This window comes from Hoplias malabaricus, chromosome Y (assembly GCF_029633855.1).
Source record: "Hoplias malabaricus isolate fHopMal1 chromosome Y, fHopMal1.hap1, whole genome shotgun sequence".
In the NCBI taxonomy this organism is placed as follows: domain Eukaryota; kingdom Metazoa; phylum Chordata; class Actinopteri; order Characiformes; family Erythrinidae; genus Hoplias; species Hoplias malabaricus.
In genome coordinates this window covers 74,224,664-74,232,152 of record NC_089820.1, presented here as the reverse complement: position 1 = coordinate 74,232,152, position 7,489 = coordinate 74,224,664, and the positions used below count along the sequence as shown (strand labels likewise).

Genomic DNA, 7,489 nt, shown 5'->3' with positions numbered 1-7,489 from the left:
TTAGGGACTCTGCTCTGAGGTCAGTATAAAAAGTGAATGAACTTTGTGATGACTTCAGAATTAAAGTTGACTGATCTTGGGTCAGGATTAATGGATAATCAGCTGTAAGTATTTCATGGATAATGACCTTGGGTCTGTATTAAAGGTGACTGATCTGAGGTCTGTTTTCAAGTGTAATGGAATAAGAGCTCTGAAATCCAAGAGGAGCTTGTAGTAGAGCCGCCGCTCCTTTACACTGAGAGGAGATAGTAGAGGGTGGTTTGGGCATCTGATAAGAATGAACCTTAGATTCCTCCCACTGGAGGTATACCAGGCATGACCAACTGGGAGGAGGCCCTGGAATAGATCCAGGCCTAGCAAGAGGGATTATATCTCCCGGCAGATTTAGGAAAGTCTGGGGATCCCAGGAAGAACTAGTGGACGCTGTAGGGGACAAAATGCCTGGGCTTTTGTTTGTCATGTTGCCACTGTTGATGGATCATGTGGAAAAGATGAGATCTGAAATCTGTGTTAAAGATGTCTGATCTGAGGCCAGTGTTTAAGGTAAATGATCTGAGACATTGTTAGTATTCTGCTGTTCTCTTCCTCAGACTCATCTTTTCTGACACAATCAGCCTTTTATTTTCCATTAAAGGGCCAGTCCCTGCCTGAACACTCTCCCACTGTGTGCTGTGAGCAGGTGTGAGGAGAAGACACTGCTGTGGTTTGGTAGAGCCTTAAATGGCTATAAATGTGAATAGATTTTATCTTGAGAAGAAACATAAAAAATGTTCTATGGGAAAATCAATAAAAATTAAAAGCTGTAAATTACGAATTGTTATATACATATAATAAAGCTAAAATATATAAAATGTGTTTGTTAAGGATGAGTAAGGAGGAAAAATATCTGTTAAAACAAAGCATACCTCTGATGCTGCTAGTCAGCCTGTAAAGCCTGAAATAGTCATTCAAAAATCAGAGCTGTCATGTCAGATTTGGAGTTTTATTTCTTAACCTTGTAAGAAATCTTTATGTATTATGTCATACAAACAACCTTGAAAAGGTCCAGTTTGATTGGATGGTGATCTGAGTGATGTTAGTGGGGCGGGGCAGGGTTGACGTGGCTTAGAGTGATCTGTACAGCACTAGAAATTGATTAATGGGAGGATATTGTAGGAGAGAGATATTAGCATATTGCTATGTTTGGAGTTTTTGAAATTAAAATAATTCTCAAGTTTTTCTTTTCATATCATTTTCCATTTTCAAATTTTTGTTTCTTTATTTAATAGTTGGGCGGCACGGTGATGCAGCAGGTTAGTGTCGCAGTCACACAGCTCCAGGGATCTGGAGGTTGTGGGTTCTATTCCCGCTCCGGGTGACACTGAGGAGTTGGTGTTTTCTCCTTGTGTCCGCGTGGGTTTCCTCCGGGTGCTCCGGTTTCCTCCCACAGTCCAAAAACACACGTTGGTAGGTGGATTGGCGACTCAAAGGTGTCCGTAGGTGTGAGTGAATGTGTGTGTGTGTGTGTGTGTGTGTGTGTCTGTGTTGCCCTGTGAAGAACTGGTGCCCCCTCCAGGGTGTATTCCCGCCTTGCGCCCAATGATTCCAGGTAGGCTCTGGACCCACCGCGACCCTGAACTGGATAAGCGCTTACAGATAATGAATGAATATTTAATAGTTAGAAAATTATTCATCCATTGTCTGTAACCTCTTATCCAGTTCAGGGTCGCGGTGGGTTTGGAGACTTTCCGGAATCACTAGGCGCAAGGCAGGAAAACACCCTGGAGGGGGCAACAGTCCTTCACAGGGCGAGCTAGAAAATGACCTTCAGCTGACCCAAATCTAAATCCATAACATCTAGGATATTCCAATCACAGAGTTCTGATGTAGCTCTCTTTGAATTCTTCAGTGTGAATGTCCATAATCATCAGATCAATCTGACTCTGAGGAAATGGAACACAGCACAACCCATGTTACCAAATGTTTTCTGTGCATTAAATGCAGTTACATATTTACACCATAGAGGCTACAAATTCCCTAAATGTGTCAAATTTGTGAAGTACAGTTTTAAAGTTGTAAAAGCCAATCCACCCATGCATTCATTAGTTTAAATGTTTGAGACCAGAGATGAGTAATATTTACTCATGTCGATATATTGGTAGGCACCCCTTATAATTTGTGAATGCATTAATTTTAAGGCGTTCAACTGTCCACAAACTGTCCTGCGCTGTCAGATGCTGCATGCTCTGAAATGTTCCCCTGGACACATAACTTCCTGGTGAATTAAAGAATTTATTTGAGCTGCCACGTTTGTACTGAATTTTGATCATTTGATCAAATATACGTGTGTATTTTCTGAGGTTACAGACAGGGGGCGCCTCTAGGGAAAAAAAACAACACTGGCCTTTCCCATGTGTGTTCCATTTAGAGGTTTTAATCCCTACGCCCTACCTCCTACTTCCTATGTTTAATTCTAAGAAGACTCAGAAAGAGTTGTATGGATATTGAATAAAAACAGATTAAAATTTCAGAGTTTTTGTGTGGAACAGCTCATAAAAGTTTGACTCACCAACTCAGGTTTCCTCATTATTATCACTTACACTGGCACAGCTCCAGGTTCTTGGGGTCCCAAGATCCTGGGTAGGATTCTTTCCTCACTGTCTGTGAGCTATGTGCTGTGTTCTCCCTGGATCTTTGTGGTTTTCTTCTGTGCACTCTGGTTTCCTCTCATAGTTCAAAAGCCATGTGAAGTTGCCACAGTTGTGCACAATATTTTTTTTCACACTTTTCAGTTAGTAAAGTTCCACGCTTGCAGCCTGTCAGGTTTCAGTCCCTCATCAATGCTTTAACGTCCCTTCAAGTGATTAATTTGGCCAACTTTTAGTGTAAACTTAACAAGCAGCCGGCCTTCATACACATACCTTCACAGCCTTTAGATGTGCAAGACTCTAGTGTGTCCAGCATCTTAAAATTTTCTCCAGGGGTAAAGCTTATGAGTTTTCTGAGTTTTCCTTGTAAACACTTCATGTACCCTTCTCCCAAGTGCAATTCAGACAACATTTTATTACTCTGTGACCCTGTGATCTTTCCATCATAAATCAGTTACAAAAGTTCTTGGAAAATTGAGAAAAGAAACGTTTGTGAAAAGGCTGCATTTTCAAAACAGAAATGCTCAGCCATGGTTTCAAATGCTTATTTCAATCTTCTTGCAACATCACACAGGTATTCTAACAAGGCTAAACACTTGAATTTCACTAGCGAGTGCGTTTAATGACGTTAAATACCTCTAAAGCATGCCTGAGCTATGTCTAAATTGTGTTTAGTTGTTGACAACTCGAACCCTTATGGCCACTGTGCAGCTTCCGTCATCATGATGAAAGTAGGGAAAGAAACTGGGACAAGGCCTCTGGAATGGAAACCACAAGTGTGCTCCTTGACAAGTGTCCCTAAGTAGGGAGTATGGATGCCGATTGGAGCGCACCTCATCTTTACGCACTTCTCCGTTCTGCGGAAGGTCGTTGTTTTCGTCATTCCTTACATTAGTGGCTGTTTAAGGTGGAAGTGTTAAAATCTCTGAGATTTTACGGGGAGAAAGAGTTTATTTTACAGCAAATAAGAGATTTGGATCGATCTGGAGAGGGTTTAAGCTCGTTTCAGACTTTATTGCTGTTGTTTTTGAAATTGTTTCTTTACGGATTTAATCCAGACTCGAGAAAACTGAAGGTAAAAATCACAGTTTTTACCCATTTTTGCTTTAAATACTGAGTTAATATAGATTTATGCGAATAAAAACATCGACTTTACAGGGTATGTCACTCTCTCTGGTAAATGTCTTTTGCCTGTAGTGCAGATTTAAAAAAATAATAAAATATATTACAACACATCAACAGGTTTATTAGGTCATATTATTATACATTTTAAATTCATTTTTATTCTAATTTTAATTCATTATCCTGTCAGTGGCAGTGGTCTGTGAGGCAAAATACTAAATAATTAATGTGTTGGTTAAGTTAATTTATTTGAATGGCAAAAATGTTTTAAATAGTTAGGAATGTCATTCTGCTTCACTATAATTTTTCGTAGATAGCTGTTGTATTTCTACTCTATGTTTGTGATGATGTCTTTTATTGGTTTATTTTTTATTAATTATTATCTTTTATATATTTTATTTAAGCCTGAAATCTTTAGAAATGACACATTGGGGAGTGATGTACAAACCTGGATTTTTGAGTCATTTAAGTCCAGTCTGATTAATGATTAAGTAAGCAATTCTGATTAAAATACCCCTCTAATCGTTTCCTGTACAGATTTGGACTTGGGCTTAACTTTACTGGCTAAACTGAGAAATCCTGCTATTATGTGTAATAGTCCCCCTCTCTTCTGGAGTAACTGATTGTAATTTAATTGATTTGTGGGTTCACAGTGTTATTAAAATGTTATTGGCCTATGATGCATGTATTTAATTCAAGCTACATTTTATGGAGCAGTAATCTAGTGCTATTGATTATTGGTTACATCAGTGACAGAGTGATATATTGAATGATTTATTATAGTGTACACTATTCAGTACAGCACTAGAGCTTAACTCTGTATTCATTCGGGTTCTGTCAGCAGCACCTGATTTAATTTAATGAGGAACTGGTCAGATAAACTCAGGGCTGGATGGTAAATATAAATAATGAGGTATTTAATGAGCAGATAAATAGCTTTACGGCAGGATGGTGGTGTCGCTGTCACACAGCTCCAGGTCCTGGGATTCTTTTCAAACCCCTCCTCAGGTCACTGTCTGGGAAGAGTGTGGTGTGATCTCCCTGTAACTGTGTGGGTCTCCTCCGGGTGCTCTGGTTTCCCACAGTCCGAACACACATGTTGGTAGGTGGAGTGGCTCTGTGACATTGTCCCCAATTGTGAATGTGTGAGTGTCAGTCAACAGAAAATGTGTTGAGTGTGTGACACTGTCTACAGGTGTGTGTTTGAGTGACGGGTTGTGTGTGTAAAACACTTTGCATGAATTTCTGCATGTGAAAATGGCTGTGAGACATTGTCTACAGGTGTGTGTGAGTGATGGGGTGAGTGAGTGAAACTGTCCACAGGTGTGCGTTTGTGAGTAACTGGGTGAGTGTCTATAGGTGTGTGTGTGTGTGTGTGTGAGACAGAGTAGCTGTGTGACATTGTCCACGTGTGACTGTGTGAGTGCTTCGTGAATGTTTTGGTGCTGTTTCCAAGGTTGGGCTATGGACGCACTGCGACGCTGATCAGGATGAAGTGCTTACAGAAGATGAATAAATGAAATGTTTTGTAACTTATGTGCACAGGCAGTATTTCATATTTCAGTTTGAGGGTTTCAGTTTGTTTTAAAAAGTGTTATTAGAGTGTGTACACCTTTAATGTATTGTTGACAGTTATATTTATACTCTGACAGCAGCTCTGTCTCACTCTCAGGGCTGATAACTGTCTCTGTGCTAATCCTCCCCAGTGAAATAGAATAGAATAGAAAGCCTTTATTGTCATTATACACAGCATACACAGTGTACATAGTACAACGAAATTGGAAGCTGCTCCTTAAAAAAAGTGCCCACAGTGCAATATTTAAATAGAAAAGTTAGAACTATCTAATAAAAACTATAGAAACATATAAGTACCCTATAGACAAGTAGGACAGACAAACCAGATGACACACTGTAAATGTCAGTTAGTGCAGATTCCCATTTAGCAGCGTGTGGGAACGTGAAGGAACAAGTCGCCTGTGAGTCTTGGATGAAAGAGAAACGCCCTGTAAATGTTAATGATGCAGCTGAGAGTGTTGCAGTGAGAGGGAATAAACTCCAGTGTTCAGACATGCCCCTGAAATACCCCCCCACACAACCGCCTCTCTCTGCTTTTCTCGCTGACTCTCTCTTTCTCTATCTTCCTTCTTTATCTCACTCTAATCTCTCATGCTCTCTCTTTCTCTATTTTCCTTTCCCTCTCTCTTTGTTTTTCTTTTTGTCCCCCTTCTCTCAATCCCTCTCTTTCTTCCCCATCCCTAGCTCTCTTACTCACTGTCTCTCGTTCTCTTTAGTGTTAATTCCTCTCTCGTTAGTAAACACATAATGCCACAGTAGAGCTCACCCTTTCATTATAAAGGGAGGAGCTTCTCTTACACTCTCATCATCTCTCCTTACACTGTCTCTCATCTCTCTGCTGTGACCCCTGCCACAGCCACTGAGTTGTATGACAGGGCCTGGACTAAAGCTGAGTAATGCTCTTTTAGTCTGTGTTGCATGCTCAGTAAATGCAGCAGATCTGAGTGGTAACAGAAATATTATAGAGGAGGACAGCCAATCAGCTGGTAAAGGAGGGAGGAGGAAAAGTCAAAACACCACTGTTGCATTTTAATGTGCATATATTAAACTCACTTTTCAAATATTAGAAACAAATAACAAATGTGTGTGATGTCGTAATGATGATAGTGAGTAAGATGATATCATAATATTAATAATCATAATGGACTGCTGTTCAGTTGGCTGTTTGCCGCTCACTGTAGATAATGTCATAATATTAAAAGTGTATATAATGTGATGTCATAAGGGATGCGGCATAATCAGTATTTTGTTCCTTATTCAGTTACTGTAGATGAGACCATTATGTGTTATGTTCCTGATGTAATTAATTTAGAATTGTTTTTGTCAAGAAACACCATACTGCATATTTTAATACACAGTTATAATGTAATAATGAGTTTAAAATATTGGGAATTTATTTTATATGTTAAATCTAGCAAATAAACTGTAAATGAATTATTTTCATTTTGTCAGTCAATAGAATCTGTAAATTCTCAGCACTGTTGGGTCAGATGTGTAACTTCCAAAGTTTCCAAAATTTCATAGCAGCATCTGATCATTTTCTCTTCTGAACAATGAGCTACAGATTTGAAAAGATCTGTATCTATGACTATATTAGTAAATGAGTAAATGCTTATTTTTTACTTATTTTTTTAAGGGCAGTGAACGTCAATAAAAATAAACTACCTTCTTGTTTTAAATGATTTGTTCCATATTAAATTGTACGCAATAATTAATACTAATAACTAATAACACCTAATAACTGTTAGTCTGTTCTGTCCTAAATAATGCAGTAAATACAGCCTGTATCTTTGCAGGTCTTGTTCAAATATTCTGTTCCGCATTAAATGCTACAGAAAATATATTCCAGCACCAAACCTTTATAATATTACTGTCTGTTCTACTTTAAATAGTGAAGTAATTGATTTCTGTTGTTGTTCAAATGTTCTGTTCCACCTTAAATGTTCTGTTCCACCTTAAATGGTACAGGAAATATATTCTGGGGCATATGTGTTTTATTCAGATGTTCCGGTCCACTTTTAATGGTTCAGCATTTATATTCTGGGACCTAGACTTTTTGTTTGAATAATACGTTCCAACTTAAATAGTGCAGCAAATATTCTCTGGCCTACGTGTCTTATTTGAATGTTCCTTTCCACCTTAAAGGGTACAGAAGATATATTCCA

At 38.8% G+C, this 7,489-nt stretch overlaps 1 protein-coding gene across 2 annotated transcripts in view; it reads left to right on the top strand.

Moving 5' to 3' along the window:
* The first annotated feature begins 3,530 nt into the window (after positions 1-3,530).
* Positions 3,531-7,489, top strand: part of LOC136678342 (guanine nucleotide-binding protein G(I)/G(S)/G(O) subunit gamma-12-like) — a 29,489-nt gene continuing 25,530 nt past the window's right edge. For both annotated transcript variants that reach the window (XM_066656366.1, XM_066656367.1), the window contains exon 1: positions 3,531-3,702. The gene's annotated coding sequence lies outside the window, so the exon portion shown is untranslated. The remainder of the gene's footprint in view (positions 3,703-7,489) is intronic.